General features: G+C 41.0%; 1 pseudogene; it reads right to left on the bottom strand.

Moving 5' to 3' along the window:
* Nucleotides 1-22446: 22446 nt before the first annotated feature.
* Nucleotides 22447-22655, bottom strand: LOC118985042 (protein transport protein Sec61 subunit gamma-like; annotated as a pseudogene).
* Between the last annotated feature and the right edge of the window lie 574 nt (nucleotides 22656-23229).

Below are 23229 nucleotides of genomic sequence, written 5' to 3'. Positions count from 1 at the left end.
ACAACTGAGGTGATGCATATATTGCTCTGAGGCCAGTCTTCAGGATAAGCTGCCAAAAGATGCTCACACTGCAAAGGCATGTTCATCCCTTCAGTCAATAGGACTTCCCAGAAAGATTTCCAACAAATGCTGAAACTCAGCTCTCCACAGAAGAAAAAAGAGAGAGACATATATCTGCCTTGCTTGCCATGGTCTCCCTATTCTGTTGGCCAAGGTTTGCCCCACGGAAAGCTAATTCCTCAAACTTCTGGGTTGTATCACTTGACCCTTGAAGAGCCAGCCAATCAGGAAGCATTTCCCCTATCTCAGTGGAGAGGTACCTCTGTGTGGTCCAGCTTGGCCTGTGGACCATGTGGGCCAGGGAGGCCGGGGCACTGTGACCCCAGACAGCTCATGGAACTCTGTCCTTGCCACAATGGCACCAGAACATTGCTTAGTCCTTATCCAAGTGCAAGAGAGGAGATAACATCAATACCACAGCCCAGGAGTCAAATGCTAATTTTTGAAAGATACTATGAAACCATAAATATGACCTGTTCATTTTAGGAATGAAGAACTTGTGGCTGGCGAGGGAAATGAACTTCTTTAAATCACATAGCTGCCATGGGCAAAGTCTCTTAGATCTGAGCTCCTCAAATTCTGTGTTCCATAGCCTACACAGTAGTCTTGTTCTAAAGGAGATTCTGATCCAGTAGGTCTGAGCTGAGACAGAGATGGCATCTGTGGACCATGTTTTATGTAGCAAGGCTTTAAATTGCCACAGCCTCCTTGGAAATCCTCACTAAGCACCAGATAAATGGGACTTCATCACACTTCTTTCCTTCATCCACCACCTTGTTCAGAACTGTTCTCTTTGTCTCTCACCCACACCTGATTCTATCTCACTATTGAACCTCTGCTGACTTTGCTTGTTACGTTCTCCTTGCTGTCCTTGATGTCTTTCCTTGGACAAGATGGCTTCATGCTTCACTCTTCTTTCTTGGCTAAGATTTTGGTCACTTTGGAAAGTCCCATTATGACTTCAGCTATGTTACTTGAAGCTGCCTGAGTAAGTACTCTCCCCCTACGGCATGGGTCCAGAATCCTCCAGCTCCAATGTACCCCTCATGGGCTCCATCAGTTTCTTTTCTGTGAAAGCCAAACTATAGAGAACACAAGTCTTTCATGCACTTCCCACTATACCACCCAGCCTTAATTCTAAGATTTACTGAGGCTGAAGGGGATTGGGAGGGCACAAGAATGTTTTTTTTTGTGCTAGAATGCATGTTTGTTTTTTTTTTAAAAAAAAAAAAGCTAATAGTCCAACAGGAATACTCTGGTTTCTAAAAACTTACAACCAAAACGGACTTTCTTTCCTGTTTACACTACATGAGTCAGATTGTGCTTCAGAGTTACGGTTTGCTGAATGAATGACCATAGGGAGACTGGGAAATATCTATCAAATGCCTGCTGCTTTCAATAGTGTAACATAGGGAACAAAACAGGCTAGAGTTAGTCAACAAATGAGAAACTGAGTCCCTGGAGAAAAGCGGAGGAGAAACAAGTGCTATATGTGAACTTGAGGAGTTTGGGTAGCAGATTTCCCAAGCTCTTTTTTTTTTTTACTGTAACCCAGAGCACATGGCTTCCTAGAAGTAGGGTTTCTTTCATGGTTAAAGCAGGGTCACTGCAGCCCAACTGCCCCAGTTTAAAGTTCAGCTTAAGCTTTTTGATTCCTTGGTTTCCCCAATTGTGACATAGAAATAACAACAGTACCTGATCTCATGGATTTGGTGTAAGAATTAAATGTTAATCATTTGAACATACGCCCATTTAAATATTTCCCACTGCATCATAAGTACCCGACAAATGTTACCCAGGATCATATCAGCTGAACTCCACCCCTTTGACTCCCACTTAAGAAATGTTATTGGAATGCAAGTAAGTGAGAGTGAGAAGAGAAAACAAGCCTTAATAAATTTAAGATTGAAATTATTATCAAGCATCTTTTCCAACCGTACAATAAAAGAAATATATTATGCATATAGAAAATAAGTCCTTATGCTAATTTTGTCAGGAACCAGGATGTTGTATGTATGAAACAAGAGATACAAGTGTAAAGTTAAATAAAACTTTATATGACTATATTTGAATTGGAAATGATTTGTTTGAACCTATGAATTTTTTAAAGATAGGTATTTTCTAGCCCGGCCCCCTAAAAGGACCTAGGAGCAACTACAACCTCATGGCAGTGAGCATCCCTAGCATGTAAATTGTCACTTACGAATACCATTCCCCTGCCAAAGGAACAGAGATTCCTCTGAGAAGTAAATGATGCTTAAGATCTGAGCATAACTGTTCTAGGGACTTCTCATATTAGGAGGTAGGGAAGCTAGCAAAGACTACCGAGGGTATGATAGAAGGACTCACGACCAAAATAATGGTGGCAGCAGCAGACTGAAACACACTGCATAGAAAAACCCAAGTACTCACAATAAGGCTCAATAGGAAAATAAATCAACAACCTCAATGTGCTCAGTGTTCCCCTTAATGGTAACTAGGCACCAAGTCTTCGCTGAAAATCANTTTAAAGTTCAGCTTAAGCTTTTTGATTCCTTGGTTTCCCCAATTGTGACATAGAAATAACAACAGTACCTGATCTCATGGATTTGGTGTAAGAATTAAATGTTAATCATTTGAACATACGCCCATTTAAATATTTCCCACTGCATCATAAGTACCCGACAAATGTTACCCAGGATCATATCAGCTGAACTCCACCCCTTTGACTCCCACTTAAGAAATGTTATTGGAATGCAAGTAAGTGAGAGTGAGAAGAGAAAACAAGCCTTAATAAATTTAAGATTGAAATTATTATCAAGCATCTTTTCCAACCATACAATAAAAGAAATATATTATGCATATAGAAAATAAGTCCTTATGCTAATTTTGTCAGGAACCAGGATGTTGTATGTATGAAACAAGAGATACAAGTGTAAAGTTAAATAAAACTTTATATGACTATATTTGAATTGGAAATGATTTGTTTGAACCTATGAATTTTTTAAAGATAGGTATTTTCTAGCCCGGCCCCCTAAAAGGACCTAGGAGCAACTACAACCTCATGGCAGTGAGCATCCCTAGCATGTAAATTGTCACTTACGAATACCATTCCCCTGCCAAAGGAACAGAGATTCCTCTGAGAAGTAAATGATGCTTAAGATCTGAGCATAACTGTTCTAGGGACTTCTCATATTAGGAGGTAGGGAAGCTAGCAAAGACTACCGAGGGTATGATAGAAGGACTCACGACCAAAATAATGATGGCAGCAGCAGACTGAAACACACTGCATAGAAAAACCCAAGTACTCACAATAAGGCTCAATAGGAAAATAAATCAACAACCTCAATGTGCTCAGTGTTCCCCTTAATGGTAACTAGGCACCAAGTCTTCGCTGAAAATCAGTAATTTAAGGGAAAGGAACATTTATCTTGCTTTTCCTCAATGAAACGCGTTTCAGAGTAATCAGATACTCATAGTTAGTGAGCACAATGGGCCATGACGGAAGAAACCCTGCCAATAAATATGAAAAGAAGGCAAAATTAGAAAACTTTCCACTTTTCAACTTCTAATGAAATAATTGATTCAAGCAACGATTATCCACAGATAAAACAATTGGATGAAAGTTGAGATGGAAATTTTGGAATGGAGATAGGCTGTCACCATCTGAAACCCTTGATCAAATTAGCATTGTTCAACAGGGTACAACCGTACAACCAGACTTTGCATGCTTTCTAAAGTGACCCAGTGTGAGGTCCACAGCACTAACTATGAAACACCTTTGGAAAACAAACCTTGCACTTGGATCAAGATGTTAGAACTCACTTCTAGTCTGCTGTAAGTGGGAAGGTTGGAGACGCCAGTTAGATGGCACCCCAAGGAAGCAAATAGATAAATTCAGGATGTGGGACTTTTTACATTTTTTAAAAATTAACTGTAGTTGGCACACAGTATTACATTTAATGATATTAGTTTGGGGTGTACAATCTAGTGGTTAGACACTTTTACGCCTCACAGTGTGATCACCCCACTAATTCCAGTACCTGTCTGTTACCATGAAAACTCTTCACATTATTTTTTACCATATTTGCCTTTTCCTTTTTCCCATTCCCCAACCTCCTCCCCTCTAGCAACCATCCTTTTGGTCTCTATCTCTGTGGATCTGTTTGTATTTGGGGGTTTTTTTGGATTCCACATGTAAGTGAAACCACACAGTATATGTATTTCTCTGACAAGTTTACTGACTTCACTTTATGTCCATCTATGCTATCATAAATGTCAAGATTGGATTCTTTTGTTGTGTTGCTGTGTAACATTCCACTGTAGATATGCACCACACTTATCCGTTCATCCATCCATGGACACCGAAGTAGCTTCCACGTTTTGGTTATTGTATGTAATAGACTTTCTACAAGACTTGGTTTCTTCAATAAGAAAACAGGCTAAAAAAAAGGAAAGAATTAGGCAAAGGAGGAAGGGAAAAGAGGATGTTCTAAATTATAAGAGACTTAAAAAATTAAATATAGTATGTTTGGATCTTATTTAGGTCCTGATTTGGACAAACCAACAGTAATGACACATCCTCAAGATAACTAGAGATATTTGAATAATACCAAGGCATTATAGTGAATTTCTTTAGATGTGAAGAAATGCTACGATTAGCTAAGAAAATGTCCACATTCTTAAAAGATGTACCTTGAACTATTCATGAATAAAATTATTTGAGATCTGAAATTTGGACCAAAACATAATAATAATTTGGTGGCATTACAGGCAGCAGGTAAGCAAGAAAGGTGAAGTCCTGATATATATACTGGGTATATAGAGTTTGTTATATTAAATCCTATTAGGCAATTATATGCTACACTATCAATATTAATGTTAGTACTAGTATTATATCCTCACCACTTTTGTGTATGTTTGAATTGTCTTAAAATAAAAGTATCTTTTAAATAACATAGGAAAAGCTTGAATCAGAGTTGATACACACTTTGCTTAAAATCATTTGTGGACTTTCACATTTTTATTAATAGTGAAAATTTCCATTCCATCACACATCACCATGCCAAAACAGGGAAGCTGTAACCACTAAAGCTGTGCGTGCTCCATCCCTGCTCTGACCAGTTTGAGTGAACTGGGTGTGCTCAGTTGTCAGCCACCAGGCTGTGGCTTGGGAGCAGGAACGGAGACCTATTCCACTTTGAGCCCTCGCACTGGTACCTAGTCAGTGCTCAGAGCACATGCACTTAATAGGTGAATATTCCTAGGAATCCACTAGAGATTGCTTAAAATGCTGATACATGGGATTAACTCCAGACCTTCTGATGCACAACGTCTGTGTGGGGTCTGGAGAATTTTCATTTTTAGTAAATTTTCCGGTGAGTCTCATGCACATGGTTGGGAACCCACACCTTGAGAAACACTTATTTATCTTGACTCCATTAAACAGTCATGTGGGACAGTGTCACAGGGGAGCTCAGGAATAAGCAGAGTCAATAAACAAATGGATGGCATGGATGTAGTTATACTCATCTGTTTCAGGGGCTGATTTCTGAGGTTAAATAATGAGAGGGACTGATTAGTAAATGGCAAAGAGAGCAGAGTAACTTCAAATGCAGCATTTGATTTCAATTTTATTTTTATTTAAATGGAAACTTCTGCGGGAGCCAAAAGCAAAGCATCTTGATTATAGACATCACAGCCGTGGATAAATATAAATCCTAGCTTCCCAGACAGCTGTGTGAGAGGGATAAGGAGCACACGGCACTAACTAGCGTGATTATACAAAGCATGTGCTTATAATAAAACTTAAATGAATATGGGCTTCCTTAAATTCAATTTATAGGATTTCCCATTCTCTCCCATCAGCCCCATAAGAATCTGTCTGAGTCTACCAGCTTATTGGTTGGAGTGATATTGTTTCCATACAATTCCTCACCCCATGCCAACATATTTTGAGTGCCCACAACCAGGGTTCATGCAGAGGACAGATAGATAATTAGTGAATGGTTGTGCTGCCTGACAGATCCTACGTTGGGTCTCGGACAGAAAGGGCCAAGATGCCTGCCAATTCTGTTCCTCAGTTGCCCCCTTGTTCCTCCCTTTCTCCACACTTGGCAAATGCCCTCCCTAAAATGCCCTTCCCTCATGCCTCTCCCTGACCAGTTTCACTCATCCATTGAGCCACAGCCCAAGAATCTGCTCTTCCAGAAGTTTCCTCTAATGCCAAGCTGACATAAAGAGCCCCGTCTCTATTCTTTTATAAGCATTACCTCCATCATAATCTAATCAACTCTTCAGTTTTGTCATCACTGCCTCATCTGTAAGAACTGTGTCTCACTCGTTGCCATACCCCAGGTATATTGCACAAACCCGATATATTGCAGATACTAACTGAATGAATGAATTCTTAACCAGCAGATATAAGCTATTCAACTAATTCAATTTAAATGAAGTATGTCTCTGAGTTGAAATATTACAAACATTATCAGAAATTTTTTTAAATGTTGAAAGATTAGAAAAATGCCACAAGACAACAGATGGATAAAAGCGTTAGGTTTTCCAAAGGCAACTAAAAGTGAATTTAAGAAAATATGGACTTATTTACTTGTACTTGACTACTAGAAAAATTTAAGAGCATTTTAAAAACAGAAGTGATCATTGAGATATATTCAATACATAGTTTGTAAAATCATAAGTCCTGCAAAACTCTCTTTCACATTCAAGCACTGGGCAGATATTATATGGTGTTCATGGAAAAAGAGGAAAACATTAGCAGGAAGATAATGCCATTTTGACAAATTTGTAGTTGATTAAATTTACATATTAATGAATGTATTTAAATTAGCCTGGTAGGAGAATACTATCATTTCTTCTTTGCCTTTCCTATTTAACAATTGGGCAAATTATGTGTGAAAGATTTGTAAGATAAGCTGAACAAACACATTCATCCGTTCTACAGACAAATGCTGAGCACTTACCTTATGCTTTCTCTTGAGAAGATCATTGGGTAGTAAATAGCTAATTATATTACCATGTGTCTGTGCTGTCACAGGTTCTGGAGCAGCATCTCAAGAGGCTGATCCAGAAATCATTGCTCTTACAAGAGCCCGAGCAATCCTCGTTGTCATTAGACAAGACTTAGGAAACCATGACGTATGATATGATCAAGTTTAAAATATCTCTATCAAAAAATAAATAAGTACAATTAAGAATGAAGACCAAATTTTTAAAATACTTCCACTTGCAAGAACAATTGAAAACTAAAAGAAAAATACAATGATTAGTGATTTTAAAAATACTGCAAAAATTGGACTTAACCAATTATATAACAAAATAATGTATGTGACCTGATTTGATAAGTTGGTTAAAAGGCAGGTTTATCCATACATTGTCCAACTTACTAACTTTATTATAATAGTAGATAAAAATAAAGTATAACAATAGCAACCCAATTTCTTTTTTGAGCCTCAGTGTCCTTATCTATCTAATGGGCATAATCCTGGGACCTGCCATGAAAAGTTGCATAGGATCTCCATGTATGGCTGTACTAGAGAAAATGGCATGAGATTATTTGCTCATGAAATATTTATGGAATGACTACCATATTCCTGTGATAGGTTCTGGAAATGTGTAAACCACTTTACACCATGCTTAGCACATAGTATATGTACAAAAAATGTAGCTATTATTATTATTATTAATCCTTGTTGTAATGATCCTGGTTATCCATCCTGCCTTTAGAGACAGACAGTGCACCTGCTTTTTAAGGCTCAGCAATAGGAGAGTCTGTGCATGGGATATTGTAGTTAGCACATCGTAAAGCTCTTCAGCGCTCTTTTCTTATCAAGTGTCATTGAGAGTTACAGCCAGAGACACACTCTCAGGACTGTCTGCTGCTAGACTTCTTAGGAGAATCAAGTGTTTTTAAAATCAAGTAATGATTAGTCCCTGACTACACCAGCATTCATTGAAATTCCTCACCTCTGAACTTCCAAGCATTGTTAAGTCTGTAACATACAATCTAGCATTTAAATTTTACCATCTTGAAATAGTAATAATGCTTAAGTTTATCTTAAAAGATATTAGTTAATAAGCCTGTGGTTTTGGGAGTCAAACAATCAATCCCATGTTCAACCCCTAGCTGTTTGACCTTGAAAGAGTTATTTTGTTTTCTCATAAATTCAATGCAGTAAAGATTTAATGAGATTACATACCTAACAGGAACTCACTGAATGCTAGTCATCAACAGTATCATCAAAATTAGGCTGCTCACTGATTCACAGCTGGTTATTAGAATATCCAACCACATACTGAGCCAAAAATTTTCCTTCTTCTAGCTTTGCTATTTCCAGTGGTCTGAAGTCTTCCCTCTGAAGGTTCAAAGAGTCAATTTATGCTCCATCTTTGCCTAGGAAAGCTACTCAGATAGTTGAAGTTAGCAGTAAGATCACCCTAGGGCTACCAACCACCCTGGTTTGCCCAGGACTCAGAGGTTTCCTGGGATACAGGACTTCCAGTGCTAAAATTGGAAATGTTCAGGCAAACCAAGATGGTTGTTTTCCCCCATTTCTGTTCTTCCCCAAGATGAATATCCCCATGACCTTCAGACATAATGACACCTTATGTGGTCCTCCAATCATCTTATAGGCATCATCTTATAGGCATCTTATAGGCATTAATGCCTTCCCCATAGGCATTAATTTCTTTCTCAATGTCTGTATTAGTGTATGGCACAAAACATTTGCACTGTGTTGTAGGTATGGTGGAAAAGCACTTTGAAGAATTTTTTCTTCTGATACATAACATCAGTTCTTCTTTTCTTCTTCCATCTCAGGAGCCAAGATTTTTGTAAACCATTCTCCTAATTTCATTGGTCATGTTATATGCAAGGCCCCTTGTTTATTTATTCCTTGTTGTCTGCATTCGCTACTTTTCTTCTCTCCCTCACTTAGGCACTCATTCTAATGTGGGATAGATTAAATGAGGGTTTGTGTCACTGTCAATCATGTAGTTGTTTTTTATTTACATATTTTTCAATTTGCTTAAGTGGCACTATGCTGTATGATTCATTCTCTCTTATTTTTAAAACTAAAGGCTGTTATTAAAATCTGCCTGTATCATCATATAGACATCTATTTCCTTCCTTCTGACTTCCACATACTATTCCTGAGTGTATATCCACCTCATTTTCTAAATCCATCCCCCCAGTGATGATAAACAGGTGAGGTTTTACTCCCAGCTGCTACGTATAATATTGTGATGAACATCCTCATTCTCATTCCCTTTAGGAGAAAATCTCTTGGATCAGTTTTAGTCATCAGAATCTGCTCCAGTTAGCTGAGCCAAAAAAAGGTATCTAATGGAATTTGTTACTTTTAAATGGTTGGAAGTAAGTAGGATCTAGGCTGAGTTTCCAAGAATAACTCCCAGAAACACACAGCAGAAATGGCCCACCTGGGAGCAATGGCCTCTCCCTCCATCAGGGGCTAAGAAGACCCGGAAACCATCACCACCGCTATGAAACCAACGCTTGAAAAGAAGATGTCCATTGCCCAGCTTTTCAATACTCATACATTAGGACAATGGCTACACCTCCTGCAAAATAAATTGCAGCAATTCAAAGTGTTCATGAACATGCATACTAGCAAAAATAAGAGCCACGCAGAAAATAGATCTCTGCCTCACGACAACCACTCCTACCATACAAATACCACATGCATTCATTTACTTGGAGGGCACTAAGTTGTTCACAGATCCCAAGCAATGAGGTATCTGAACAATATATATCTTTACCTTCCTATCACCCAGTGTGTGGGAAACCATGTTCTACATTGAGGCAAAAGAAAGTTGGGTGAACAAATCTATAGAATTGGCCACAAAGCAAGAGTGGGACTAATAGGTCATGAGCATATGCAAAGTTAATTTGTCCAAATAATGCCCCATTGTTCTGAAGCCAAGGTCTTCCAAACACAAAGTCGTATCATGCTTTGCAAAATCAATACAGCACATGGGGTATCTGAGGACTAATCCATACTCTTTTCGGTTTAACAATTTAAAACATTACTTTCAGAATTATAACAGCCTCTTTTCTGGTTTATAAATAAAGCCTAATGGAAAGGCACCAAATGTGTTCTATTGGAAAAGTTTTCAAGATGTCAAAAGATATCATCGCAAAAATGATTTTCTCACTAGAAATGGTTCAAGGTGGGAAAGGTGTATTTTTCTACAACCTTCACACGTTTGCATTTTCTCTTCACTGGAAATCTCCCTTCTCCACCTGGACAACTTTTCTTTGTCCTCCAACACCCCATTCAACATGATCTCCTGTTTTGTTTGCTCTTAACCCCCAGGGAGAAATTCAAATCTAGGACTTCAGGTCCAGAACCCACCCTCTTAACCCTCATGCACAAAAAAAAAAAAAAAACCAGTGTGGAAGAAACATAAAAACAAATGCGTAATCTGATGCAATTCATCTTATCATGGATGTATCAGCAAGGCACAAAGGGAACATAGCAGAAGAAGCGCCTGATTGAGCTGGGGGAGTCATGGAAGGTTTTCAGAGGAAGTGGGTTGAATATTTGAACTGCCTCTTGAAGAAAAAGCAGGGAATAGAATTTTAAGCAGAGGGAACAGCAAAGGCAGGGAAGAAGGAAAAAGTATCTTTTTCCTAAAAGCATAATGATACAGTCTTCCCCCAAATATCAGTCAACGAAAGGGTGTTTTTTAATAAGTCTGCATCTTAGAGATCATCTTTGTAGTAAACTTTTATTTTACACTTCAAGAGAACAAACCAGCTTTTTATCACCAATCGATCAGTGGTACAGTTAAGATAGGTGGTGCTTCTCCAAATTCTCGGATGATAAATATAATAAAAAGCACAGCTTTCCAGATTCCCTGGAGTTTCTTATTCAGTGGATCTGAAATGAAGCCAAGAATTCATGACATGTAACAAGTATCCCAGGAGATTCATCAGAGAAGTCTAGCAAACACTGAGTTACCTTGGGCCCTGAAGGTCAGCACCCCTCCCACAAATCTCTGCAGTGGAGGGGGACTCCAGCAGAGCATTAAGCCTCCTGGTCAGTTAACAATTAAGTTGCACAAATCACTGCAATTTCATTAGACAATGTGACTTGTGAAGTCAGCAACCTTGCACCACATAAGTCTTTATTGGCCCACCTCCTGGCACTTTCCCTACAGGGTCTTATCTAATCCCCTCAATAATCCTGCAAGGTAGATATTTTCTACATTGTACAGATTTAGAAACCAAAACTCAAGAGATTTGGGAAGCTTGTAGGTCAGGCAGCTTACAGTAAGTTGCTAAGCTAGAATTTGAAACCAAATGTATCTGAATTCAGAGCCCTTGCTCTCCCCATTATCCTGACTTCTGGAAGGGTCTACCGTAGATACTGTCCTTACAGAGTCCATCAGTATGAATGACTAGCCATAGTTGAAGTCTGCAAGTCTTGACTCAGGATCTTTCCCTTTTAGGTTGACCCTTCACTGACCTTTACCCCCCACTCCACCTACTTCACTGCGAGAGGCCATCCTGTTTGTTCTTTGCCACTCGGCTACAATTTTCCACCTGGATTATTTGTGGCTATAACAAGCAAGGCCACACCAATGTCTGGCATTAAAAGAAGCATGAGCCTTCATTCCTGAGGTAATGAGACCTTTTTTTCCAAGTTCCTTCCTCTAAAGTTCATGAACTTAATAAAAAATAAAATAAGAACAGCTCTATTACAGCCCAGACCTCTGCTTCAGGAAGCCAGGGCTGATTAGGTAAAGGCAGTGCCTGGATGAAAAAGCACATGTATTCGTAGATCAGCTCCGGTCTTTACGTTCTAGCAACCAGATTCATAGAAAGCCACAGGGGGAGGCACTACAGCCTGTATCTGAGCTTCCTGGTTATACACTGCAGGTGACACACATGTCACAAAGGGCAAAGTGGACCTTGACAAAGAGATGTTTACATTTTCCTCCCCTTGGCAGTAGAGCTTTGGAGAAACCTAACACTCAACTCTTTGGAGTGATTGGAGACTTGCATTCATATTCAATCCCTATGCATCATGGTCACCCAGAACTGTGTGGAAAACCAATAGCTGAGTGAAAGGAGTGTCCCCAGGCTCTGGCCACATGGGCCTCTTTCTCTTCAATGGCCATTGCCATAGGCTTCTTCAACCACTCAGCAGTAGCCCCAGAGTGGCCTTTGTCCCTCCCTGAGACTCTTAAAGCCCACTATTCCCCTCTAAGACCCCCAACTCCTACCAGTTCACTTCCACAATTACTACTGTAAGGCCCGACTGGGCTGTCCATAAATTCGACTTGCCCATCCATGAATCCCCTGCTAACATTCACATATATATGTAGAAGACATGTTCTGAGTGTCAATCATACTCCAGGCATGAGAGGTTCACCTTAAATAAGATCTACCCCTACTTTCACAGACTAGCTTTGCCTCCCTTCCTGCCCAATCTTGTCCATCCTCTAACCAACCTGTAGGCCCTGCATTCTGCTCTACCTGGTCACTCATCCTCTCTACTTAAGCTGCCCAACCACTGGAGAAGTTTGCCCAAGTTTGTTATATTGCAAAAGGGCGGAATTAGCAAACTCTGCCTTAGCTTCAGTTTATATACTATAAGGGTACAATAAGAAATATAGAAGGAAAGGAATCTAAAACCCAAATACACTGTGAAACACAGTGGATATTCAGTAGATACCACCACCACCACCTAACTGATGTTTAAAGTCAGGCAGGTACATTTGAATTCCCACAATCTATTCAGTTTGCTGTGTGCCCTGAGCCACACCCCCCTCCTCTGTGAGATGAAGGCAGTAAAACAGAAAATTCGTGGGGTGGTAAAGAAGATTTAGAAGCAAAGGTGCCCACAACCCATTAGTTCCTTTGTGCCTTGCCTAAATGAAAGTGGTATATCGGGGCTTCAGATCCTACACTGTTGTCTCAGTTCAAGGCGGTTTTCCGATCAGCAGCTTCGCCCTGTTGGATCAGAGGCACTCCGCTGATGACAGGTTTAAGACCTGCTAGTCTCCTAGAACTTGTGCCATTGCCTCCTAATTCTCAGCTAAGACCATTGAAAAGATTGCAGAGAGATTCAGAAAACAACAATCAGGAGGCCCCAAAGCCTGGGCGGTTTTGAGCAAGGGAAATGTAACATTGCAGTGCCTGGAGCTCAATGCTCCCAGCCCTGGGACCCCCATCACAGATGTGGGGGGCAGCAGTGACGAGGAGTGTGTTGCATTTCCTATGAATTAAGCCACGGAGCTGGGAGAACAATGTCATCATTGATGGGGAAAGGTCGCTGAAATTCCAAGGACACTTGAGGCCTTTCACTGGGCTGAGACAGAGATGCCTAATATTAATCCTACGTAATATGAGTCTTTGACCACTCACTTTCTGAGGGGCCTGTTGGCAGCTCAATCCGCCATTCACTGTGATTCAGTGCATCCTCAAGGAAGTGGTTTGGAGGGGAGAAACTCTCTCTTTTTTTATCTATAATCCAAAGCTCCCCCAAAATATATAGCCCAGGCCATTCTGATTCTTGGGGGGAAAGATGCTTTGCTCCACTGAAGACTTATTTAATTTTTCTTTGTGGTTGGGGTGGAGGGAGGGAACCCAACCTCCAGGCATAGTCAAATCAGTGTTCTTTCATTTATTCAACACACAGTAATGGGGCACAGAATATAACTAATGTACTGGCTAGTTAGCTGCCTTCCTGGTGGTGCTTTCTAACCTATAACCTTGTATCTAGGCCCATCTCTTTGCATACCCATTTTATACTGGTGCTTTCAAGTTTATTCATTTATTCAACTGTACTTAATAAGTGCTTTATCTATTCTCAACACTGTAGTAAGGGATACAACAGAAAATGAGATAGAGCCATTCTCTCCTCTCATGCAGTTTACTAGCTGGAAAGTAAAACTAGGATTTTCTTTATTACGATTAAGTATAACGGGCATTATGCTAGGTAAAGTTCAAAACCTAATGAGGATATATAGCAGAGAGTTGAAGAGTACCTTTGAAAAAATTGGTATTTTAGCCAGAACTGGACAAAAGGCTGAGTTGGCTTAGGACAGAGGGAGCAGGAAACTAGGGACACGAAAGGAGTGAGCTGTACCTGGCTGTAGAGACCAGGAAGTGGAAGAGGTGAGCCACAACTGACCCAGATCCAGGGGAGGGGAGAGCTGATTATTACACTGATTCCCAGATTTTTAGGCTAAACACAATTTTCAGACCATCTTTGGCTCCGAGCTGTATAACCTGCAGTCCTCATTAAGACCTAAGCACAGAGTTTTAGGAGCCACTTGTCAGGGAGGGGAATTCAGACACATCCACTCACACCTCCAGAGTCTGAGTACTGTGAACAGAAGAATCACTGAAGTGGGGAGGTGAAAGTGGTCTACTGAGTGGGGTACTGAGTTGCCCCACTCCTTTTTCTTTACCTTCACTGACAAGGGAATGAGCTTCAGGAGAGCAAATGAATAGGAAATGAGTGAAATCTTTGTCTCTCTGAATGAGTTCTCATCTCTTGAATTAAGTCAAACTGTGTCCCAGAAAGGAGAATGGCTCATATTAAGCTTTGAGGATATGTGAAAAGTGTCAGCAGAGTTAAAAGACAGGAGTCTGAGACCCAGCGAATGTGTGCCAAACTCTTCTTTGGCCATTAAATTAACATACACTCGACGGACACATGCTGAATGTAGTGTGTCTGCAGAGTTGAGGTTGAGGCCAGGATGTTATTAGAACACAGAAGAGGGTCACCTATCCCAAGCTGTGGTAAGTCTGAAAGGCCACCTGAAGGAGAGATACCTGAATAGAATAGAATACAGACATCCAGTACGTGACAGAGTAGAGAACAGAAACGTGTAGTACAGCATGATTTGAACTCTGGAACCAGATAGACTGGGGTCAAAGAGGGCTCTGCCAGTTACTAGCTGTGTTAACTGGGCAAGTTTCCCTGATCTCACTGTGCCTCACTTTCTTCATCTGTAAAATGAGAATAATGATAGCACTTAGCTCCCAAGCTTCATGTCAGAACTTTAAAACAGAGTAATCTATACAAAGGTCGTGGAACAGTAACAGATGTGGTGAGTGCTATATAAATGTTAGTGATGGTTTAAGGAGATATGTGGTTAAGGTTTTTTTTTATTTATAGGCTTACTTTTTTGAGCAGCGTTAGATTTATAGAAAGATTAAGCAGAACGTACAGTGAGTTTCCATATACCCGTCCCCTCTACAGGCAATTCCCTCTATTATTAACATCCTGCATTAGTGTGGTGCTATTGTTACCACTGATGTTCCATATTGACATTATCACTAACTAAAGTCCATGGTCTATATTAGAATTCACTCACTCTTTGTATTGGGCATTCTGTGGGTTTGGACAAATGCATATTATGTATTGGTCATTACTATATGACACAGAATAGTTTTATTGCCCTAAAAACCCTCTATGTTCTATTTGTTCCTCCCCTAAACCTCTCTACCCTGGCAACCACTGATCTCTTTACTGTCTAGTTTTACCTTTTCCAGAATGTCCTATAGTTGGAATCATTTGGCATATATAGCCTTTTCACATTTCTATCTTTGACTTGGCAATATGCATTTAAGTTTTCTACATGAGTTTCTTTCTTCCTTTCTTTCTTTTTTTGGCTAAGTTTGAATAAGGGGTAGGTATAGTCATACAAAGTTGAATGATGATACTCATACTTTGTCACTCTCTGGAAAGTTCTGTGAATCTTTGCCTTTGGAACCCTATTTCATCTTCCAGTGAAGTCCTACACTAAGTCCTCTTGGTTCCAGCTGTGACCCTTTTAAAATGAAAATGTTCCTAGGAGGTCGCATTTTTAATATTTCAGGCCTAGAAACATAGCATTTTTCCAGCTAGAAGGAGGCTCAGCAAAAGCCGAGATGAAAAGCAGAAGGAAAGATGGCTTCTTGAAGAGTACACAATCAGAACTAAGTGACATGTCAGCCATCTAGCCTGTCACAAGTCTCTTGAAGGCAGGTTTGGGTAGATACAGTCACCACACACCCTGAATGGAAAAATTAAAATACAATGTTCAACTAAAGATCTTGTGAATTTTGTCAATGAGCACACACAGGTGCAATCTTATTTAATGATTTAATGTTTATGCTCTATTTATAGTAACAACATTAAAGTAAGTCAGGGCTATTCATTTACCAACATAATTTATCAGGTGCCTACAAAAATGTTAAGACAATATGCTAGGTGTGAAGATGTACAGGTAAAACTAATACAGGCTAGAAGAAAGTAGGTATAAATGGTTGCCTGGGCAATCAAGGAAGGCTTCCCAAAAGAGATGGCATTTCATCAGGTCCTGAAGGATGAATAGATATAGGTGGGAAAGGCAGGACACTAGAGTGAACTTGGGATGAGGAAAGTGTATGATGCTTATCTGGGAACAGTGAGCAGTTCCGTCACTGGGGTGGGGCGGAAGTGGGTCTGCACACTTCCAGTGATAGTGTCACTGTGACACTAAGAATCTGCCGACTCTGGGCTAGGCAGAGTCAGCACAAGGCCAACTCCTCCACTTCACCACTGTTCCCAGGACCAGGGCTGCTCCACCAGGTTCAAGTGTTCCGCCACTGAACACTTGCCAAAAGGCCATCTAGATCAGGTTCTTAGAGAACTCAAGGACTCCCTGCTTCCTCCTTGTGTCCTTGGCTGCTGTGTCCTTATTGTACCCCCTGAGGAACAAGTTTCCTCTCATTCCTGAAAGGCAGACAATAGAATTCTTCTGAGAGAGCCTTCTCTGGAATGAGAAGTCCTAAGGCAGCTTTAATTTAGCCTGTGAGGTGGAGGGTGGGCTTTCCTTCCTGGAAATCCAGTTTGCTAACAAATGCCTCCCCACCCTTCTCCTACCCCCACTGGCTTCCCTGTGCTTCTAGCTCCCACTTCCTCTGCTAAGCAGCAACCTCCCAGGCATCCCTCACAGCCAGGATGGGCCTCAAGTGACCTTCTACATTGAATTCCAGACTCCTGGGTAATGCAGCCGTTTTCAACCAGCCTTCCCAAGTTCGTCAGAGCAAGGAAGGCTCTAGGTTTGCAGAATGCCCCATGCAAATAAACACCCAGTCAATAAGAAAGCACCTTGTCAAGGAGGGATCAGGAGTATGGACAAGGAGAAGCTTTGGGGAAAGTGACAATTGTTAGGGCTGATCTCTCACAAGTACATACCTTTCAGTACATACCTCCCTCCTGACTGCCTGCCCATCTCTGTAGATGAGCAAACACACACACATGCACACACATGACAGCTAGCTCTCTTGCTCCCTGCACTCACATCCATTACCTTCCCATGGTGAACCTTTCCTGACTCTTCTTGTCCCTGTTAATTCTCACACCATCATGCACCTCAATACCACAAGACACAATGGAGATGGGGTGGAGAGAACAGGAGCTTTCAAATAAAAAAGACAGTTTATAAACCTTTATTTTTTCTCACTGCAACCTGGAGATAAAAAAAATGAAAGAATTAGATGGAGGCATAGTTGGAAACACTGTGCCTTCTCCCACAACCAAGTTTAAAGACAACAAAGCTTTAGTAAACAAAAACGCAGCCAAAACACAGAAAATTGAACTATACGGAAGTCCGACAATGAACCGTTCAACCGGACTGGTAAGAGGGGCAGAGCCAGCAGCGGAGCAGGGTCAGGCAGGAAAGATCCCCTGACCCAGGCACCCTGGCAGTCGTGGAAGGATCCCAGGTGTGGGGTAGCAACAGGCAGACCCAGTGAGGACAAAAGGCGGCAGGCTGGCTGTAATCACACATACAAGTGCAGATAAACCAGCAAAAGAGTGAGCAGTGAGACAGACTGTGCAGGCCCCAGCAGCGGGAAACAGCAGAGGGGGACCACCTTTCTCCTCTTGAACCCTGCAGTAGCACAACCCAGCAACTGAGTTGCCTCCCCCCCCGGGTGAACACCTAGGGCTCTGCTCCTCATACGTAACAGGCATGAACAGTTCAAAATATGGCTCAAGATCTCAAAGCCCCAGAGCCAATACTTTTAAGCAACCGAGAAATAGCCAACCTTTCAGATGCACAGTTCAAAATACTGGTGATCAGGATGCTCACAGAAGTGGTTGATTTTAGTCACAAATTAGAGGAACACATGAAGACTAAACTAATTGAAATGAAGGGAAATGCACAGGAAACCAATAGTGATGGAAAGGAAACTGGGACTCAAATCAAGAGGGTGAACCAGAAGGAAGGAAGGTATGACCAAATAGAAAAATATGAAGTAACAAGAATTCAAAAAAATGAGGAGAGGCTTAGGAACCTCCAGGACATCTTCCAACATCCGAATTGTAGGGGTACCAGAAGGGGAAGAGGAACAGCCACGAGTGAAAAACTTATTTGAACAAATAATAAAGTAGAACTTCCCCAGTATGGCAAAGGAAATAGACTTCCAGGAACTCCAGGAAGCTCAGAGGGTCCCAAAGAAGTTGGACCCAAGAAGGAACACACCAAGGCACATCATAATTGCATTAGCCAAGATTAAAATGAAGGAGAGAATCCTAGAAGCAGCAAGAGATAAGGGGACACCTACAAAGGAGCTCCCATCAGACTGTAAGCAGATTTCTCAAAAGAGACCTTGCAGGCAAGAAGGGGCTGGAAAGAAGTATTCCAAGTCATGAAATCCAAAGACCTACAGCCAAGATGGCTCTATCCAGCAAAGTTTTCATTTAGAATGGAAGGGCAGATAAAGTGCTTCTCAGATAAGGTCAAATTCAAGGAGTTCATCATCACCAATCCCTTATTATATGAAATGTTAAAGGGACTTATCTAAGAAAAAGAAGATAAAAATATGAACAGTGAAAGGACAGCAAACTCACAGTTATTAACAACCACACCTAAAACAAAAGCAAACTAAGAGGACAGCTAGATCAGGAGTGGAACCATAGAAATGGAGATCACATGGAAGGTTAGTAACAGGGGAATAGGAGGAGGAGAAGGGAGGAGAAGGTACAGAGAATAAGTAGCATAGATGATAGGTAGAAAATAGACAGGGGGAGGGCAGGAATACTATGGGAAATACAGAATCTAAAGTACTTGTGACACATGGACATGAACGAAAGGGGGGGAATGGTGGGGGAGGGGGTGTGCAGGGTGGAGGGGAATGAAGGGGGGAAATAGAACAACTGTAATGGCATAATCAATAAAATATATTTAAAAAAAGAAAATGAAAGAATTAAAGGACATAATTATATAAATAACCCACAACTGAAGCTGGCACAGAGCAAGGATAATCTCAGGCTATTTCCATCCCTCTTCCTCCCTTAACAAATTAAATTCAATTGCATTCAAACAAGCACAGCACTGCAACATCCCGTAAAGGTCATAGAGAGGCAGTATGGTGGAAAGAGCAAAGGCTCAGAGATAGATCCCATCTCTTATAAGTCACATTTTTATTGCAAAGATCAGAAATCCTAACTTAAATAGGCTTGATAGGAGATTGGGAGGTGAATTTATTGCTTTGGCAAAACTGATTAATATTCCCAATATCTATTCTCCCATTCTTGTCTTTAGTAATAGAACTGTCCCCAAGTTACCAGAAGGTTGTACCCATCAATTCCGTGCACACTCTAGAGACCATATTTCCCAGCTTCCCTTACATCTACAAGTAGTCCTGCAGTAGAATGTAAATGAAGGAGATAAGTACAACTTTTAGGTTACTTCTTTTAAAAAAAGCTCATTGTTCTCCATAGCTTCTTTTGTTCTTCCCCTTGGTTGAGAAATCAGTCAACTGGAGCAATTGTTATAGCAGCATAGCCTTTAACTTATAAACACAATTCATTTCAGGTGAGACTTGACCTGGCCATCCCTAACAATGTCACCAAGGCTCTGGTTCCTTTCATTGTCTCTCTTCTGCTACCAGTGCTATGTATCTTATTGTCAGACTCCACATGTCCCTTTCCCACAATTGGTTCCTACTTTCTCAACCCAGCCTAACTCCAACCCCAAAATAGCTTCAGGGGTTCCCCTGATGCTAACAAAAATTGCTGCATCCAGTACAGATCTCAAATCCTCACACAATGCACTCTAGAGAAGAGTGATGTTTCCTTCTACCAGCATTGAAAAGGGGCTATCGGGACACTGAAGACAGAAAGATAAGCTGGCAAAGTTAGATGGCCTAGTTATTCATTTTCTTCTTTGAGCATGACTCCCCTGTTTAGCTAGAGCCCTTAGGTCAGGACTTACATCAACTACAATGGACTTCAGATTCAAACTCTGATATTCAGAGTGGGTGCCTCCAGGGCCTTTTTGGGCTTCTATTGTTGAAGGCAAGCACAACCAAGACTTTTGTTCCCAAGATGAAATCAAATGCTCTTAGGAAGTAGAAATCAATGCTGGGAAGCCAAACAATGGTAAATGTCCAGTCCATCACCTATATGTTGACATCATCCAAATTTGTAACTCCAGGCCAAGCCTCTCTCCTGGGATTCAGACAGGGCCAGGACTAGAGTGAGGCAAGCAAGGTGCCTAGGGTCTAAAATTTAAGGAGACAGCCATTCTCAAGTGCCGACCCTGTACTTGCAAAACACTGAGAATAAGTGCCTCCTTAAATGTTGCTCCTTGTGTGCTATTCTTGCTTCACCCTAATCTTACCTTTGACCCTCAGGCCTGTGTACTGGCCATTGACCTACCAGGGTATGCCATAGTCTTCTCAAGTTCAGCATGATTAAGAAATAGCCTATCAGCTTCCACTCCCGAACCTTGTCCTCTTATGCTCCTTAGGTCAGGAAATAATACTAACATCCACCATTTACCTGGCTGCTCAAGCTAGAATCCTGGGAATCAGCCTTGATGTCACCTTATCATCACTTCTGTCAGTCAATCACTAAGTTCATACATATCTTTCAAATCCATTCACATCTCTAATCCCACCATCCCCATGACACCAAACTAAGTTACTACCACCTTTCTACTAAAAATCAGAACAGCTCCCTTACCTGGTCTTTCCATTCCAATCTTGCTTTCCTCCAATCCCTTTTTCTTATCACAACCAGAATGGACATTTTTTCCCAATGTAACTTACAAAGTCGTTCTCTGCACGCTGGCCCCATCAACTTCTCCGGCCTTGATTATTGCACCCAGCCCTTTCTCAGCCCCACCATAACACAACTGTACTGTCTTCTCTTAAATCCTCAACCCTTCCTCTATGTGTCCAGGTCTCTCAACATGCTTTTTCTCCTCCTACCCACCTCCTCCATTACATATTTATTCTTTGAGCATTAGCTTAAACTTTACTTCCTCCCAAGGCTTTCCCAATCCATAAAGTAGTTGAGTGAGCCCCATAACAGATCATTTTATTTTAAAAACACTCATCAGGTGTTTTTAACCACTTGTTTACTAGTCCGCCTTCCCTGATTGGTTGCAAGCTCCTTGAGCTCTGTTTATTGCAAATTAGATGAATGTTTAACATAAGAATCTGCCTTACAAATCCCAACATTACAACTCTGACAATGCATTTATTTACTCAGCTATTATCTCTACTAAGTCCCAGGAGGTGCCAGGTTTTTGTTAGGTACTGAAGCTATAGAAACTAAAGGGACATGACCTGTACCCTCAGGGCACTCAAAGTTTAATATACTACTGAAGAGCCCACATTGTAGAATAAGAGGCATTAGTTCCCTCGCCTGTAAAATGGGGCTACAGCCAATTTCTCTGGTATCTTCATCACATCCTGTTGACTCACCCCTGATTTCAACTGTGATGGATGTTTCCATATAAGCTCAGTATCATCTTGTACTATCAACTTCCCACCTCAGGCAAATATATCTTTCAGCATTCTGCTTCAGTGCTTTCTCCAATGTGGCCTTAATCTACTTTACCTGTGTAGGTAATCTCAGCCCAGATATGCAGGAGCACTTCCCACACAGCTCCTAATCAATGAGGCATGGCAACCGGTGTGTTGACGCTACAGCCTTCCACTCTTCTCGGAGACCAAATGGAAACCCCATTGCCTACAGGGGTGACCTCTAAACACAAACTTATTTTGCCTTTTCATCCTTCCTGTCTCTCTCTCTCTGTGGCCTTACTACTCTTTCTTGGGATCTCCTGTATCAGGCTTTGATTTGAGGGCAACCAGATTAGAACACCAAATCACAAAGGTTAACTGTGGCAATATGTGTGATATTTCCTAACACTGTCAGTGCTTAATAAATTGTAGTTATTAATGTTAGCTATTATATCCTTTTTTGAAATTATTTTAATTTTATTTTATTTAGAAATAAAAAACATCTTGGAAGAAAAAATGAAAGAAGAATACAAAATATGTAGGCAATATTTTACTCAATGAGCTTCTCAAATCCTCACTTATTCACCAATAACCAAGACAAAAACCCTCATCTAGAAAGGTGTTCAGCCACCAACAATAATGTTATTAATAGGGATATGGATCAATTTCACCAAAAAACGCCAATAAACCCCATTATAGCAAATCCTACTGCTATTGCCGTGGCAATCTTCTGTAATTCTTTCCTACCAGGTTTGGAGCATCTTTTAACCAGTCAAATTGAATCCTTCACAAACTGCCGACTTAGCTCAACAAACTGCATTACCTGATCCATAACATTGCTTGCTAACACCTCAGATGCTTGGGACATGTAGCACAGGAGTAGACCCACCAAGGTTCACAAGAATGAGCTATTACAGTCGTGATGGGGAAGATGGACAAGTATAACCTACTAAGGTAATGCTGTCATAGAAGTATAAAGTGATTGAACATGCAGAATGAGAACAGGTGAAGAAGCCCTTAAGTTTGAAGGGATCAAGGATGCTTCACAGAGAAAGTTTCTCCTGAACTTAGCTTTCTTAAAGGCCCACAGATCAGGAGAAAGAGTTACCAGCCAAGGACACAGCGAGAATAAAAACGTGGCGTATGATGGAACATGGCATGTCATGGGACACATAAGCACTTCAGAGAGTTGAAAAAAGGTTGATGAAGGGTGGAAATTGAGGGTACAGAGAGCAGCAGTCTCAAGGACTCCCCACCAAGGAGGGAGACGAGGTCTGAGGCACCTACAGAAATGAGTGGCCAGGCTCTCCTGCAGATAGCCGCACAGAGAGAAAAGCATAACGACCACTATCCAGCTACACATGTGCTTTCCTGCTCCTGTTTATTTACATTCTGCCTGCTGGACA

Source organism: Sturnira hondurensis, unplaced genomic scaffold, assembly GCF_014824575.4.
Source record: "Sturnira hondurensis isolate 20B ecotype Veracruz unplaced genomic scaffold, ASM1482457v3 Scaffold0004068, whole genome shotgun sequence".
Lineage (NCBI taxonomy): Eukaryota > Metazoa > Chordata > Mammalia > Chiroptera > Phyllostomidae > Sturnira > Sturnira hondurensis.
This window is presented reverse-complemented; position numbering and strand designations above follow the sequence as displayed.